Genomic DNA, 18,436 nt, shown 5'->3' on the forward strand with positions numbered 1-18,436 from the left:
CTATTTTTGAGCAGGACAAAAACTCATTGCTTCCACTTCCCAGCACAAACCTTTCAGCTCATTTCAAAGGGGAATTCAGAGATGGGGACAGCAGGGCTGGAAGAGGTGACTCTGTAGTGGCTGCAGCAGTCACCACCATGGATCAGTCACCACTCTGCAGGTACTGCTATAGCTGGAAATCACTGAGAATTTATTTCCATGAGGTGGGTTCATAGACATTTTTGTCCAACAGAAGGAGAAGAGGTAAAAGCTATTTACTTTGAAAATCATTTCAAATTTCCCATTGTTCAACACAATCTTTTTTTTTCTTTTTTTTAATTGGAAAAATAAAGTGATTTTTTTTTTTTTTTTTTATTTTTCAGTGGCAAACCAGGTTTCAAAAAATCACAGAAAATCACAGAAAATCACAGAAAATCACAGAAATCAGAAAAAGTTGGGGGGTAGAAGGGACCTTGAAAGATGATCTAGTCCAACCCCCCTGCCAGAGCAGAATCACCTACACTGATCACATAGGATCAGTGTATCCAAAAATCCCCTGTATAAATACAGCTGCAGAAAGCTGACAAAACCCTCCCTTCCTCTTGCTCTCTTCTTGTACTTTTTGATCTGGTCTTCAGAGGTCTGCTGAAGGTGTATGACCTGAAATGCTGAAATAACCAAACACCATTGTGCTTCATATAATACTCATTTTTGCACAACTAAATAGGTTTGCCTGAGTAGCTGTCAGCATCAGACATCTCAGGGTAGTTATACATCAGCCTGGCTGATAAAAAAATGTGGTGAGGTTCAGGGAAGACAAATTATTTCACCAGCCTCAGCACCAATTAAATGTGGATTTCATTTTCACGCAAGGTATTGCAGGTATCTCTAAACAGAGTGAAGGGCACAGTGCTGGCTGTCTCCTGGCCTGCACAGGTGATTTCCCCCTGATCTGCCCAGATGCAGCAAGGCACACCCCAGACCTTTGCTCTGAGCAGCCTTGCAGAGGATGTGATGGTTTTCCAGCCATTCATGGGCACTGAAGGACATGGAGAGGAGCTTCCCAGAATTAAATATTCTGAAAAATGAACCACAAGGAGTCTGTGACTGAGAACAGACACATAGTGATGTCTGTTTAATCAGGGAGAGAAATTAGCAGGTCCCCAAGTCTGTATAGGTCAAATTCTACTTGGAATTTGGGATTCCATACTCTACACTAATTCTACTCTAGATAAACCTGCTCGGGGGGTGGAGGGGTGGGGCTAGACTAGATGATCTCCAGTGATCCAACACCTAAGATTCTGTGATTCTGTGACTAAAATTCTGCCAGCCTGTTAAATCTTGAGGATTTATTCTAATATTTTAAAGAAAAGTGCCCTTCCTGCAGGGGATTGACACCTCTCCAAATCTCATGGGAGCAGCTGAAAATGAGAGAAGAAAACTGGATACCACAGCTGAGATCTTCTGCTAATATCCAACAGTATAGATAAGCTAAAATCTTTAAAGATATATTGCGGTGAACCAGCTGCTGGTTTTGATGTCTGCTCTCTCCAACCAGCAGGACCCCAAAGAAAAAGCTACAAAATCAGGTTTTAACCTGAACCTCTACACCTGTGAGAAGATATTGGCACAAATAAATAATCTCAGCCTTAAAGCTCTAGTTGATGTCATGCTGCCATCCCATTCTGCACAAAGTGATGATCTGCATAAATAATTTTTTTAAATTTGGCAACAAAATAGGCTGCATCACTTGAAAATCTATACCTAAATTTTCTTGAAGAATAAGTGAGGGCATATTATTAGCTGGAATTAAGTACTGTGCCTTTAAATCATTTATGTCTTCTAAAATACAGATAATAATTTTATAATGCCTTCCATTGGCTGCTCCTCCCAAGCTTTCTCATTTATTTTCTCTTCTTCCATCATCTCAATTATCATAGAAAGTGGGTAAGTGCCAGCAAAGACAGACACAACTTATGACATCTCTAAATGCCCAAGAGGTGGGTGAGTCTCTGGGGAGGCAGAAGCCTCGAGTTCAATGCAAATTTCAAGTGAAGCAGAGGAGGCACCTGGCTCTTTCCCACTTGAGAGAATGAGCTCATTTCTGGCTATTAGCCCTCTGTGTGACTCCAAAAATCTGGCAGTGCCCTACCAAATCTAAACCTAAGATCTAATAACTAGAAATTGGAATTTGGTGCTTAATCAGGGCTGTAGATCTGGCAGTAAGTCAGAAGGGAAAGGCTGACCCTGAAGCACAAAGACCCAGCTTACATTTGTTTGGGCACAACAGCCTCAGAATTTTCTGTCCCAGTTTTCCAGCACATCAAATTCTGTTCCAGCAAGGGATCTGATATCCAGAAGAGGTGTTACAGCTTCTCCAGCAACTGCAAACCTCAGCTTCCAGCTTTCCAAGCCCTTCTAGGAATTGCTCCCCAGACACCCACGCCACATCCTCCTCGTTTCTTGCCACTCTCAAGGAGGTCCCTTGATCTCACTTGTCCCACTGCTGACCCTAAACAAATTCTGACCCCTAGGAACCAGCCTCAGCGAGATGGGAGACACCAGAAACACACAACATGCAGCTTTTGTAGAACACAAGGGCTTTGACATCTCCCTCACCTTCTAGCAACACTTGCTGAACGAGATTCAGTGTGCAATAGCCATAGAAAGAGAGGTCGATTTCCCACTGTATTTCTATTTTTATCTTTCCAGCTTGCCCCAAAACCTCTGATCAGCTTCACTACATCCTGACAGGTCCAACACCTCGGCAAAAAAACAGGGAACAACTGCTGCCTTCTTCATGGTAAACCCTGCCACTGAGTACCAGCCTCCCAAGTCTCTGCTCCCTCCTGGTCTGTCCCATCTGTGCTGGAGGGTGAACCAGTCTGTTTGGAAAGGGTGAGAATTGTGTCAGCCAAGGGCTGAGCATCACCTGGGACACGAGTGTGCACTGCATCCCCCTGGTCAATTATTGACTCCTCAGCCTCCTCTTCTTGCAGCCATGGAGCCCCTTGTGCTCCCCTGGGACACAGCTGCTTCTTTCCATCCAGAATAAACAGGGGAAGGCCATGGTGTTAAAAAGAACACCAGCATTTCATGACTGAGAATGTGTAGACACAGGAGGCAGTGGGGAAGGAATGGCTTTGAAGTTTAGTTACTCAGTGTGTCCCTCTGGGTGGTGGGTTGTTTTTTTTTCCTTACCCTCATTTTTCGTTTTTTAAATGTATGTTTTTTAAAATAGCTGTGTAAAGAAATGAGGACGTAGGAGAGGATCTGCCACAGCACAGAAAGAAAAGAAATTTTTATGCAACAAAGAAATAAACCCTGAGAGCTCATTGCACAGCCCCCTCTTTTGGTAGCAGTTGTTAATAATACCCAGCTGGAGCTGAGGGGTTTGGATGTTCACACCTTTCAGTAGATCACTTGACTGCACCCTAGTGAGTTTACTATTTTCAGCTCCTAAATTACATTTTGCTCATGCTTAAAAGCCCAAGGGATGAAACTTCAAGAAAGAAAAGCTCTTCTGTCTGCTACAGATCCAGTGTTCAGGGGAAAGCCACCTAAAAACCCATCCAGTCTTTCCAGCAAGCTGTAGCATGAAACATAAAGTGCTTCTCCAGGATCTGGTGTCCCATGAGTTAATAGATATTCTGAAATAATTTTTGGATAAAAGAAAAAGGATCAGATAAAAAAATGTAGGCAGAGAGAGATTCTTTCTCTATTCCATAAGATTATAATTCTTCATAACTGAACTGAAAATCAAAGCACAAATATTATTTTCAAATGAGATTTTTTTAAAGTTGTCTTTCCAGAATTAGATGGAAATAAAAAAAAAAGAAAAAAAAAAGAAAAAAAAAAAGAAAACAGTGTTAAATCACTTACACAAATTAAGCAGTGTGCAGCTGAGATCATTCAGTGCTGTGACAGACATGGCACTTATTCTTTTATATCTTCTCCTTTTAGATGGGGACCAGAGAAGAAAAAAAAATGCTTATTAGCTGATGAAAAGTAAATCAGAACTGTTCCAGCACTGGAGTTCGATACATTCTGTGAGGTTTTAAGGTCATCTTGCTACACAGATGAGGAAATGATTACAGGAAATACTACACTTCATGCTTCTGCAGCTGGATTAAGGGTTTTATTACTTACCACTGAGGACACTTCTGTTTGACACCAATATATTTGTTAGTGAATTTTTTTAAATTACATGAAACATCTGCATCCAGAGTGGGGCTGTTGGGAAGGTGAATGTTAGAAGAATTGACATCACAGTGTCTTGGCAGCAGGGAGCTGTAATCAGTTCTGACAGATCCTATTGATGTGCTTTAGGCTCAATGAGAAGCTGTTCAGATACCACCTTGGTGAAGCAGAAAGGAAGGAAACACCAGGAGCTCCCTAGAAATGCAGAACTGGGGAGGGAGGGAGGCTCTCAAGAGGTGTTTCTCCCTGTTTTTTAACAACAGCACTACAAAATGGAGGGCTGTAGGAAAAAAAGGAAAAAAAAGAAACAAAAAAACCCCAAAAACACAAAACAAACAAACGAACAAAACAATCAAAAGAAAAAAAACCACAGTAAATACTTTGATATTTAGAAAGGTTTGGCATCATTAGAAAGATTTAAGCATTTTTGGCTAATAGTTCTGCCTCCTGGCCTTATATGACTGCATGGACAGCTTATCTATCACTTTAAAACACAAGCTTCTGGCTCTCAAATTGTAAACACGTTGTAGGCAGAAAATTAAATAATCCCATTGAGTCTTTTTCAAGCTATTTTTTTAGGGTTTTTATTCATGAGTTCTGATTTTTTGAATGTTTGGGACCGTTTATTTTAGGTCCTTGATTTTGCTGTTTCTGGAAGGGGAATTAAGCAGAACTGGTTGTTGGTGTCTCTGTTACAGCCTGCAAAAGCCCAGCAGGACCAAATCCCAGGTCAGAGGAGCCGAAGAGCAGCAGTCAGCACTTTCCTTCTCCCTTGGACATCAGAAGCTGGAAGAGAGGTATAAAGACTCACTGGCACCTCTGTACCAACACAGGCCAACCCCAGTGGGATCCTCTGCTCAGATTTAAGTAATCTTTAATCCCAGGCCAGAAGGAAATATATTCCACCACAATTAGACCAGATTTCTGTAATGATGGGGGGTGCAGTATTGGGGTGCAATGTAAACCCCATTTCTTGTTAGATCTCACATGAGAACTACCAAGCAGTCAGCATTTTTCACATCAACAGTCTGTAGGAGGCATTTTGTAAGGGTTAAAGGCTTCTTGCTCATAACAGGACAACGAATTTCCCAGAGGAATGTTCTCAGGCTCATCCCTTATTCCTTTCACTCTGCTTCATATTCCTGGGAGTCATTAGAGCACAGGTATATGTCAAGAAATTTTTGAAATACCACAGAAATTACATAGCTGAGATTATTTCCTCCCTCCAGCATGCAAATCATCCCTAAAAGGGTTGTCCTGGAAAAAATTCCTTACATTTTTTTCCCAAGGGTATGTGCTCTTTTATTTGTCAGGGATCAAAATGCTTATGTGATCATGCATAAGGAACTAGTTAACCCTCGACTACTTTGAGGTAGCAGCAGCTTTTTCTCCTCTTCCCTTCATTTTTTCTCATTCCTTTTACCCATTCATAAGACCTTCACTGAGACATAAACTCAGAAAAAAAATCTTTAAATAACTGTTCAATGCCCTAGTGTACTGAAACAAGCCATTTTCTCTACAAAATTCACTTAGGCACTACTTAATTACCTGTAACTTCTTGTTCTTGACAAGTTTTTCCTTTATGGTCCCCTTGGACTTCTATTTTCCTTACTCAAAGTTTGCATGGATTCAAGTATCTCACTCAGCAAGCTCCATCCCACCTAAATTCAGTGGTGCTGGATTATTTTTGGATGCCTGCTATGTTTCAGTTTTAAGTATCTCGACCATAAGCATGTCCTCTAAGTCTCCATCCAGAAATGAGCAGCAGGTGCCAGATGTATAAAACATGAGCATATTTGCTCCTCAGGACAAACCCTCTTTAATGCCCAAACCCCTGGTGTAGCAAAGAGAAAGGTGTCTTGGAAGATTTCCAGGGATCAAAGCCAGATGAGGACCCTTAGGTGATCAGATCTCTCTGCAGACAGACACAGGCAGAGTCTCCCAAGGTTAAAGTCTCTCTGGATGGTGACATCAGATGTGTACTCACGTTCCAATGATTTTGATTGGAATTACAGCCCCAGACCCAGATCATGATAAAATTACACTTGGATTGTTCCCATCAGGAATGAGATTTACATAACCAAGCAAGAACTTTGATGTCTCAGGTACAGAGTATTTCAGATTCTCCTGTTGTTTCTGACTGCAGACAGATTGCCAAGCTCTTTGGGTTGGGTCTTCTGCCCAGTGCCAAATGAGCAGGCATGGAAGAAGCTGCTCCATTGAGTAACACCACAGGGAGCCTTTCCTCCAGACTTTGTTTTTGTTGCTTCATAGAAAGAAAAAAAACAAAAAACCTGTTACAGTTCAAGCAAGATTTCTAATTCCTGGAAGTCTCCCTCAAAATAAAGCTGACTGATAAAGCTGTGCATTGTTTTTTTCCCAGTGTCAGCCACCCCAAATCAAAGCCTAAAGCCCCTTTCCCATTGGAAATGATAGCACTGGGTAGGCAAGTTCAAGAGTCTAATGCAACAAAGGACCTGTGTGTTCAGCTCTTTTTCTCCCTTACAGGAGCAGTCTTATTCTTTTTTTAGTTTCCTCTCTGGAGAGAGCTTTATTTAATATTCTGTTTGTACATACTATTTTTTTTTCTTCAGTGCCTTTGGGCCTGGAGAAATCTGGAAGCTCAAGAATTCGAATTTCAGGGAGGTCACTTAGAAAAACTTCAGTGTGCTACAGCATTCTGCAACCCCCAGATGCATCCTGGTGCCTTTGATTATTGATACATGCCACTCAGACTCTGTCAGACATTTGTTATTTCCACACAACTAGGTGCAAATTTCCCCACCAGCACTTGCCTTGTGAAGCAGAAAATGCTAATGTCTGTGTCTGCTGGAACACACCTCCAGCAGGAGAAACAGAGGCTCTGCGCAGGGAAATCTTAGTGCTGTCAATCCTTCCTTTTCAGGCAGAGGATGCACCTATATCACAATTTTACATAATTGCTGTAGGTTGGTCTCAGCAGAGAATAAAGAGCTTAAATTTATGGCTTGCCTGGCTGTGGGTGACAATCCATCATGCCCTCCACAGAGCTGGGGATGTCACCTATCAGAGGAGAAACCCTCAGTTGTGTTATAAATTGCACATTATATATAAAGTACCTTTATTTTTATAACACTGACATACAATATTTTTTATATACTAAATCTCTAGAACTCCTTGCAAAGAGCTTTTGACTGTCACATTCTGCTCAGGCTGTAGCTCCAGTAGTTGCATGATATTCCTGTCATCAGGGACCATTTCAACTGGCTGAAAAGCCAAAATTAGTGGGCAGCTCTGCCTGTTCACCCCATGATGGACCAGCAGCACCCTCCTCCCCTTCACCCCATGGATTTGCCTCAGCTCCCCAAGGACTCAGCCCAGGCTCAGCATTACCCAAATGCCTCAGCAGCTGGGGAAAGAAGGTTTCATCCTTGCTGGGCACAGAGAGGCTGGGAAGCTGCCAGGCAATGGATACTTTGGCCTGGCTGCTGGCACAAGAGATGCTCAATTCCTTTAGCTCCACAGCAGCTCACCAGTGGGTGCCCCTGCTCTCCTGCCACGTGCCTTAAGCACCTCTGTGGTGCTGCTAAGACACCAGCACCCACTACCTACAGGCATTGCTGAGTTGCTTTTTCTTTTAAAGACTGTGCCACCTCCTGCTGTGGTTGCTCCTCAGACCATGTTCCAGAGAAATCTCCACAGCATCCCAAGCTGCATCCCCACTGGTGAGCCCTGGGTGCCCTACAGGGACAGCAGAAGGAGAGCACTGCAAGGGCACCAGCACTGCAAGGGCAGCAGCACTGCTGAGCATGGCTGGTGCTGCCCACAGGTGTAGTGCAACAGCACAGACACCTCCACCAGGAGTATTTTCTTGGCTTGAGGTGCCATATGAACTCCAGCTGTCCTCAGCTCTAAGCCCCCACAAACCCCTGACAATGGGTGCTACCTGAGATGACAGTCCCCACTGGAACTTAAAAAGGGATGAAATACCAACATTTAGGCACCTCAAATCTGTCAGTGCCCTTTCCTAAGCAAACCTAAATGGGGAAACCAGAAAAGCAAGAGAGGTACCAAACTGAAGGGCAAGGGACCTGATGGGGCACTGGAGCTGCTCTGAGAGGTTAGGAAATCTCTGTCCTTGGAGATATTAAAAACTCAGCTGGATGGGGCCATGAGTGACCTCCTTTAAGCTGGCCCTGCTTTTAGAGTGCATCAGAGACACCAAGAGGTCCCTTCCAACCTGAACTGTGCTACAAATCTTTTACTGTGAGGGTGGTGAGACACTGGCACAGGTTGCCCAGGGAAGCTGTGGCTGCCCCATCCCTGGAAGTGTTCCGGGACAGGTTGGATGGGGCTTGGAGAAACCTGGTCTTGTAGGAGGTGTCCCTGCCCATGCAGGGGAGTTGGAACTGGATGATCTTTAAGGTCCCTTCCAACCCAAATCATTCTGTGATTCTGTGAGAAACCCATGCTCTCAGATGGGCTAAGTCAAGCTAAGGTCCACAGGAAAGACCATGATGGACTCTGATGATGACAGGACTTGCTTTGTCCTCTCCAAAACATGGAGAGGGAATGATATATATCTCATTGAGTGTCATGTTATGATTTGATTTTTCCAGAGAGAAACCACTGCTTAAGAAAAAATGTATTTTTAAAATTTTCTTTAGCTGGGCACAGAAATAGCCCATGGCACTTGAGCTCTCCTCTTGCTTTCAGTTTTACAGTTTTTTCTCAGAAAGCTTCTGAAATTTAGAAATGTTCCTAACCAACCTTCCAAAATTCAGAAAGTGGAGGCAACTGAGCACCATTTTACTTCCCCTAGACTACCTTGTCAATTTTCATCAGCAGGGAATAAATTTTCTGTAGTGGAACAAGGCAATCAGCTGCCTCTGATTACCGAGAAGTGGGTGTGAGCCAGTATCAAATCCACCTGTGCCCACGTAGCAATAGCGGACGGGGAGTGGGAAGGTCCCTGTTCAGTGGGGGTGCTTAGAGAGAGTCCCATCTTTTAGTGACAATCAAAAAGGTAATGGATCTTCTTACCCAGGTATCAATTGACGTTTACTCTGGGTTAGATCCTGTTCTTCCTGATCCGTTGGAAATTCGGGCTGGACCAAGGTCTATGCCCACATTCTCCACCAGATGTAGCTGGAATAAATCTCTCGTCCAAGATCGAAAACTGAAGGTCTGGGTATAGACTCGCAAGAGGTGTTCCACTGCTCACAAACGTAGAGCCAGCAAGATTGATCTGCTGCTCTGAGAGCAACCAGCCTCTCTCTTGGATAGCTCAGGAGTGAGCTGCCTGGTGGGTGTGAGCCTCACCTTTTATTGGCCCCCTGGTCTTGCACATGCTCAATAGGGGGCCTGCCCTAATTGGGCACAGGTGGATTTGATACTGGCTCACACCCACTTCTCGGTAATCAGAGGCAGCTGATTGCCTCGTTCCACTACAATTTTCAAAGTAGCACTTAGAAGCAGAAAAATTGTGTTAAAAAGTAAGGCGATTTCCATCCCTAAATCACCATGACCAGCTTTAGATCATAGCTGAAGGTGGCTCGTTTTCCTGTCCAAGCAAAGAGCAAGGCAGAGGGAAAAGCTTCAGGTGAAGGAAAAGATCAGAAGCAGCTGGGACCTGTGTCCTGCAGAACCTTGGTGTAACCTGCAACCCAGTCCCTGCAGCACCCACTCCATGCAATATCAGAATCTGTTTTTTTAACAGAAGGTGAAAGAAGGGATGTTAAGTCTGCAGGTCTGTGCCTACAGACAAAATACAGCAGCCAAAAATGGGTTTATCTTCTCCCTGTGGCAGACAAGACATCAGCTTACCTGTTGTCCAGGTCTTGCATTCTCAAGCTGCGTTTTGTTTTTTTTTTAAATTACACCCCATTAATTTTTGCCTTCTACACCAGGCAGTGAGAAACCCAGAGGCAAGTAGGTTCACCTCCATTTTTCATGCACATTTGTGGTTTTTTCCTCATTCTGGGTACACCATATACACAACATATTGAGACCAGAACACTTGATACCAGAAAATTAAGCCCCAAACACAAAAGCATTTCAGCCTGCTGGCTTCCCACTGAACTCAGTGGGTTGCTCAGAGTCTCAACAGGAGCAAAGAGCTGAATTAGAGACTAGGACCACACAGTGAGCTAGAAAGAATGCCAAGAATAAAACCAAGGAGCTTCTGGGCTCTTTGTTCCCCATTCAGGAGATGGGATCAGGCTTCCTCTCTCCACTGATTTGATGGAAGAGCAATAATGGATGGCACCAGGAGGCTCCACGCATGGCTTGAGGAAGGCTCTGCATCTTTGCAGCCACAGGGATTGGTGCCCCAGGAAACCAAGAGAGAAAATATTTTAGGAAAGGGACATAGCCAAAGCTGAACACAACCAACTGAGAGGGAACAGAACTGCACAAAGAACTAAGTTGAAAGCTAAGGTTTGAAAATAATAAAATACATAGGTCACAATATTATTTGGTACAGCACCATGTGATTAAAACAAGAGACTGCTGGGAATGTGACATTTGTGGATTTGCAGGAGTATTAACAACTTTGTATAAGGCTTAATGCCGTTTCCTCAACCTTTCTTACAAAACAGAAATGCTAAAATACATATAAAGAAACATGTTATTTTTAACAGACATTTTTTTAACACTAACTTTTTAACAGAAGAAACTGCTGAAGTGGCCATTCATGACACAATGCAACCCATTAACGCATTTTTTTAGCTTTTTTTTTTTTTTTCCCTGAAGAAAAGAACAAACTGGATGTGTGAAACAATTCAAGCAGCAGCCTCTACTTTTGGTTTTCTTAATTCTAAAATTTCTAATTTTAGAAAATTCAAAAATTTTCATAATTTCTCAGAATGATCCTGAGGCAGCTTTCCCCTGGCACACACCCCAACCTTGTGCTGCACGAGCTGTGTTGAAACACGATGGAGAGTGCAGAATGGAGCTGTGTGTGCATGGAACATCATCTGCAAACATCTCCAGCACTGCCCCAGCAACTCCTGAAAAACCCTGACGTTTGTACTGCCTGTGATGCAAATATTTCTGACCTTAAATACCAGGTGTGACATTTCTGAACTGAATTCAGTGGCCTTTCCATCAGCTAATCCCTGCCTTGTCAGGGGTGAGACACAGTAATCCGTCAGTCATGGCTGGAAAAAGGATTGTGCATGTATTCTAGTCCCATTCTCTCTACATTTGGGATAATCATGACATTTTTGAGACAATGAGTGATTTTTTGGAAGTGCCTACTGGCCTTTTTGAAGGCAGATCTTTGAAGGAGTTGTATGTACAAAATGCCTTTGAACAGCATTGCTTAACTATGCAGGCAATTCCAAATGGGAGGCTTTTGCTCATTTGGAAGCTTATATGTTCCAAATATCCTTAATTTTACATTAGCCTAAGTGCAGGGATGTTATCATTGCTGCACATCAACTCAGTGGTAAAAAACTCTAACTACAAACTCAGCCCCAAGTCCAGAATGAAGTGCAGGAGCTTTTGCTAAAATCTTTATGAATTAGGGTAATCAGGTGGCTAGCAAGGAGCAGACTCAGGCTATTGGGAAACAAGGATGCTTTTATGAGATTTTGATATCTTCCTCCAAAGCCCCTTGAAATGGCATATGGAAAGCCAGGGTCCATTGTTTGTATCTGTTAGGATGGGATCAGAGAAGCAATGGTGTTTTCTCCAGAGAAAATAGGAGTCAAGGTGATCTCCTGCTGGGTTTTCTTTCATTTTGTTGGGTAAGACAAGTTGGGTCCAGGGGTACCTCCTGTGTAGCAGATCATGTCACTCCTTGGTGAGCTGCTCCTGTCCCCATCTCTGGGGCATTTCAAGACAGGGGAAGGCAGGACAGCAGAAATGGACCTGGAGATTTGACCAAGAGGCAGCAGCTTGGATTATCAGCCAAAATAAGGACAAGAAGATCTGGAGCAGCTGGCTGCTGTCAGGATGGCACAGCCTGGCCCTGCCATGGGTTTCAGCTGAGCTTGCGGAGAGCACATCTCTGAGCCTGCAGCAAAAAAAAAGCAGCTGAAATTCTCCATTTATGGGATCAAACCCTTGTCTGGCAAGGAACCCATAGCACTTACCAGCTTCATTAAAGTTGTCCTCACTTCAGCCTTGGAGGATGGAAAATTCAGGACAAAAGGGCACCACCCCCTGTGGTCACAGGAAGGATGTTTCCTTGTGATGGAAGAGGGGCAGTAGCATTTCATATTTGTCTGAAGCCTTTTTCTAGTTATCTAAACCAGCTTTGTGGAAAACCCATCTGTACACTGAGCCAAAAGCATTTTGCACCTAAAAGTTGTTTTAAAAAATAAAAGCTTTGGGATAAGGGAGTTCTTGAAATCATCAATCCAAGATGAGCTGATAAAAGTTCTTTAATCCAAAACTATGTATATAAAAAGGTAAATTCATATTGTGGTTGAGGTCACAAACCCACCAACAGCATCAGAACTGCAAAAAGAGCCCATTTCTACAAGCAGCAGAAGCTGCCATGAGTATTCCAGCTTGCTTTTGAATTTGCTGGGTTTGAAGTCATTTCACTTCATTTAGTGAGGGTGAGACACAAATGCCCAGGAGGATTTTAAAATGCACAAGAGTACTTTTTGAGAACAAATTCTCAGCATCTCTCTTTGGCTGCATCCAGGCACTTGCTTGTTGTACAAACACAGCCAGCACTGGAGAAGAGCAGCTCCTGAGGCTCCCCAGCCCAACCAGAGGGAAATTCCTAATTTAGTGTTTGTTTTGGGAGACACTGAGATTGTCCCTGACCTACAGCCTGGCAGGGAAAATGCTACAGGTGATGCAACAGCACTCAAGGTGATGAGATGGCAGATAACATGGTGTGGTTCCTGATGTCCTGACAGTCCGATGTGAGCCCATGAGGCTGTCCTAAGTCTTCTTCAGCCTGGTGGGGAGAAGTCCTTGTCACAAGCCCTGTGGGCAGCAGCCTGCCTAAGAAAAAGGCAGCAGAGCTCATCAGAGGAGTTTGGTGCCACATTTTCCCTGCTGAAGGGAAACTCACTGTTTCCTACCTGCACCTTTAATCTGCTGACCCCCCAGAAGGGCTGGGAGAACAGACTTAAGTGGTGTTTGCAGTTCAGGGTAGAAAAGCTACCATAAATACATGCTTGCTGCTGGGTTTATAAAGGTCCCCAGAAGCTCTAGGGTGGCTGGGCTGTTCTTTGTACTCTCTGCAGGAACAGCAAGCTCTGCCTGCAGCACCCTACATCCAGCCTGCAGCAGCAGGGAGGTTTTACCCAGCATCAGCAGGTGCTTCATGATCTGGACTTGAAGCTCAGAGCACATAGCAAGGAACACCCAGTAACTTGACTTCATAATTTTGCTTTTATTCCCTGCACATTTTGTGCTACGCATGCCTTCCAGCCTTCAAACCAGACCACAATGCAGCCCTGGATCTTTTTCTCCATCTTTCAATCAATCCTCCCATTTTCATGTATTCGTAATTTAATCTGCATGGGGTTTATGGGCCAAAACAGTGCTGTGTTGGCATTGACAGTGTGGGTGACAGAAAATGTGGTCTGTGACATTTGTGTGGACCTGGCCAGAGGGCTGCTAAGCATGCACAGAGGGGGAAGGAGGCACATAGGGGTTGCAGAAGGCCATCAGGGGGAGTGATGGTGAAGACTTGATGAGGAAGCAAGTGTGTTCACACACTGGGAGGTGCTCTTGATGCAGGCAGGGAAGTGTGGAAGGGTCTGGCCCATTTGACCAGGCTGCTGCTCGTTATTATAGCAACAGGAGGAGTTTGCTGCCAGTAGAGAGGATAGAGCTGAGAGGATGGAGCTGAGAGGATGGGGAAGGGGAACGTTTTCAGAAAGCAAAGGAGGGAGTTTGAACCAGTGAAGAGAAGAAGTCAAAGTTCCGGAGACCAGGATGAAAAGTCTGAAGAGATGGGTGGGATTTTTGGGAATGGAGGGCTCTCCCCACCTGCCCCCAGGTGTTGTCCTGTCAAGCACCAAGGCTTTGGGCAGGGTCCCTCTCCTGCTGATGGCTGCCAGGCCCGGAGGGCACAGCACTGCTCTCCAGATGGCATCAGCACAAACCCCGCTGCTCCGGTGGGATTGGGAAGAGGGGAGGGAGCAGAGAGATGTCGTGCTTGGTGCTGGCATCGCTCCGAAAGGTAAATCCTCTGCAATGCTCCGGAGTGCAACAGAGGGGCTGCTGTGGACACCTTGGGTAGAACACCCGCATCTGGAGAAGGCTGTTCCTGCCACAGCTCCGGCACATTTTGCCTCCGAAACATCCTGAAAATGCCTTAGATCTCCGCAGTGATCTGCCAGCGCAAAACAGCCCTGGGGGCTCCACAACAGCTGCCACAGACATCGCCTTGCCACTCCAGACTGAGTATTTTTACAGAAACGAAGACACCCAAAATCCCTTTGTGAATCCAGCTCTGGAATTACTGAGATCTTGAAACACACTCAAGGCTTTTTATCGTTGCTGTCTCAGCGCAAGGGACCCGTTAATGACATTTCCATGACAAAAATCACGAACAATCTCTCATTCCCCCAAGGCAGCGCCAGCTGACAACGCAGCGAGTCTCAGGAGCTCAGCACCGCTGACTTGGAGGAAAGCTTTGGAGGAGGAAGCAGCGAAAACCTTCCAAGGGCCAATCCGCAGGGTAAAAATCCTCCTGCCCTTTCCAAAGCCCCGCTCCAAGGCAGAGCTTTGCCCAGGAGATGGCAGCAGCGCATGGAATTCAGCTCCGGGCATCCCCGCACAGCCCCCGCGGGGTGCAGGGGAGGGGAAGACCTCGTCCGTCCTTCTTTCCCCCCAGCTTCGGGCTTTTCGTTTTTTTTTTTAAGTGGAATTCTGAGACAAAAACTTTACAGAATCATGGAATGGTTTGAGCTGGAGGAGACCTTAAAGATCATCGAATTCCAGCCTCGCTTCATGGGTAGGGAGATTTCCCACTAGGTCAGGTTGCTCCAAGTCCCATCTAACCTGGCCTTGGATGGACAATCCACAACTTCCTTGGGCAACCTGTGCCTGTGTCTCACCCTCTTCATCGTGAAGAATTTTTTCCTAGTGTTTAACCTTATAGACTCGATAGTACTGAGGGATTTGGTGTAGTTAAGGAATTGCCAGTGTTAGGTTAATGGTTGGACTCAATGATCTTGAAGGTCTTTTCCATCCAAGGTAATTCTCTATATGTAAATCTCTTCCTGTTTAAAGCCACTACCCCCTGTCCTATCCTTACACACCTTTGTCAAAAGTCCCTCTCCAGCTTTCCTGTAGCCCCTTCAGGTACTGCAAGGCTGCCCAAAGGCCTCTCAGAGCCTACTCCAGGACGAGCAACCCCAGCCTTTGATAAACCTTTGATATAATTCTATCACACATCCACTCTGGATTTTTATTTCCATGTGCTTTTCCCCCTTGCATACACAGATTGCTCATTTCCACTCCTCACATGGTAAGACTTTGGGCTGGAATGCACAGCAGTGCAGTCATCAGCACCAAACACCCATTTTAGGATCCATCCCAGAGATTCCTTGCTAATTAAATGCCTTTCATTACAAACCATTCCTGGGAAAGAATCCAACAGCAAAGAAGCCTAAATAGGCAGCAAGAGCTTGGGGTGAGAGGAAACAATAGGAAAGGAATCAAAGCACAATAAGGCTTTGGGGGTGGGGGAAAGACATTAGATGGGAACACCAGAACACACCATGCTGTGTGCAGGCTGGGCACCATCCTCAGACTTCCTGTTTAACCTTGGGTAAAAGGTGGGAATCTTCATCAGTCCAGAACTCACCTTCCTACTGTTAATTCCTCTTTTTTAGCACCTTCTTTTTCCTTCCCAGGCACTGATCCTTTCTCCTCAATATCACTACTGAGTGAATCTGGCAGCAGAGGGGCCTGTTAAAGCTACAGGAAGTTTCAGATCACCTCTGGTCTGGTTATCAGTGTGATTCCCTAGTAGGCAGGGAATAGAGCAACTCCCTTGCAGTAAAAAAACTGACTAAAGAAAAGAAAAAAAAAAAGCAAGATCTGTGTTCTGAGGAGAATATACTCCTTGGTGTTTTAATGAGTTAATTTTATTTGTATTAGAAATGTGAGGAAAATTTCCCTAACGAGACAGAAATTGTGAAGCACTGGGAACACTGTGCTTAGCAAGTTCCCCAAAGCCACTTTTTGTAGCAGCAGCTGAGCTCAGCTCATGCAGGTGGTGTGGAGGAGAACTCACCTGAACAGTTAGCACAGGAATAAAGCTGGATGAAGACAAGTGCCAAAACTGTACATCAGGGAAAATTACTCCTTGTGGTCCACAACTGCAGTGGTGAAGGGCCTTCCAGGTTCAGCAATGCTAAGTTTAAAAGGTTTCTCTCTTTTCCTGCTGCTACTGATGACAGCAAATTCCTGATCAGCTTCTCATTGGAGAATCTTTAAGGGCTTGTTTACCAAAGGAGAGTTCAAAGACAGACATCCTGTCTTTTTCATAACCCCTTTTTCAGGGAGACCATTTCAGACAGGCTTGGTCTCTGTGCCCTAACTCCAGAGCAGGTGTATTCAGCACCCCACAAGTCCCTTTGCCTGTGTGTACCAAGCAAAATGCTCTTCAAATAACCCCTGCTAAGTGGCTTGGGTTTGCTGGGTGCTTTTAATTTTCAAGCACAATGAAGCAGGCTTGGCATTTCAATTGCTTTATGAAAGATTTGTTTCCGAACAGCAGAAGATGGGGAAAGAAGTAAGTTTCTTCTTCCCACCTAATCAAGCTAAGTTTCCCAGTGCCAGCCTCAATTTGTGTTAAATTGCTCATGCCATCCACTGGAGAGATTAGACTTGGGTACATAATGGAAGTTAATTCTGAATATGATTAACTCAGATAATTAAGTACTAGAGCTGTAAGGGGTGATTCTGGCTCTTGGAGCATCCTCTCAGGTTCCTAATGTCCCCCACTTTCCCTTGCCACCACTGTGGAGATCCTACCCCTCTCTGGCCAGCATTTGGCCTTGGGCAGGTTCCTTCTTCCCCTCTGCAGAGGCCACATGTTCCTCCAGCACTCTGGGGGCTCAGCTGAAGTCCCCGTGGCACCACACACCAGAGTGAAGAGACTGGGGGCTCTTTATCAGCTTATGAACCACACAGAGATAAAAGGCCAAGTTTACTAAAGGAATCCAGGGGCCTCATCCTTCCTGGGGAGTAAAACATCATGAAAAAGAATGGATAGTACAGAGGTGGCATTTGAATTGCCCACTTTCAGAGCCTTTGCAATGCAGATGATGTCCCCCTCCTCCCAAGTCATGTGTTGCAGGCTCCTTTACAGCCAAAGGAAATAAAGGGAACCATGCTCCACAGGGCTGATTTCTCTGCCCTGATAGAAATAAGCAGCGGATGATGTGCTCAAATGTGCACCTGAGGTTCAGCAAAATGAACCCCTGGGCACCTCAAGAATAACAGTCCCTGTCTTAACCTTGGAGAAGCAACACAGGCAGAGAGTGCTGGACCCAACACTAGGTCTAAAGAAATGCCAAAAGATGGGATGTGGAAAGCAGGCACTGGAGTGGGAGTCAAGATGTCAGTGCCCTATTACCACCACTAATACCTCCTCAGGCCATGGTTTCTGCCACCTCCATCAGGGAGAGCCATTCTTGATATCACCAGGGGCACCACAAACCTTTCCTCTGACAGATGAAAATCTTTTGAGTAAAACACAGGTTAAAGTGGGGGGGTGGGGGCAAAGAGGCCATCTAGATGTCATTCAATGCTGTACTCTTCCTATTGCAATGTCTTGAGAACCCAACTCACCCTCCTGTTCTTCACCCTGAAGGTGTCAGTTCTGATCCTATGGAAAGCACACTCTGAAGTTGTTCTGTCTCCAGCTGTCTTGCTTGGTTATTTTCTTCAGTGTGTCTGATCATCACAAGTGCCATGAGACATTTTCAGTTATAAATGCCAACCATGGACCCTGTAAGAACAGCCAAAGGACCTCAAGGTCCTTCCCGTCACACAGCTATGGCATGGCACAACCCATCTACATATTGCCACAGGAGCACAAGCAAAGCCCCCAGCAGACCAGTGCTTGCAAAAACGTATCAGCTCAATGGAATCCAAAAAAAGCACACAAGAGGAAGATCATCTTTTCCACTGCACAAGATACAAAAGCAGATCACATGCCCTCACTGCTTTCTTTCTGGACCCAGAGTGAAATATCAAAGGATAATTCAAAACACATTTGAATATGCTTGAGATAGGAGAGCACAGGGCAGTACCTCCAGCAGGGTACAGAAATCCACCCCTTATT

Source organism: Calypte anna, chromosome 1 (assembly GCF_003957555.1).
Source record: "Calypte anna isolate BGI_N300 chromosome 1, bCalAnn1_v1.p, whole genome shotgun sequence".
NCBI classification, from domain to species: Eukaryota; Metazoa; Chordata; class Aves; order Apodiformes; family Trochilidae; genus Calypte; species Calypte anna.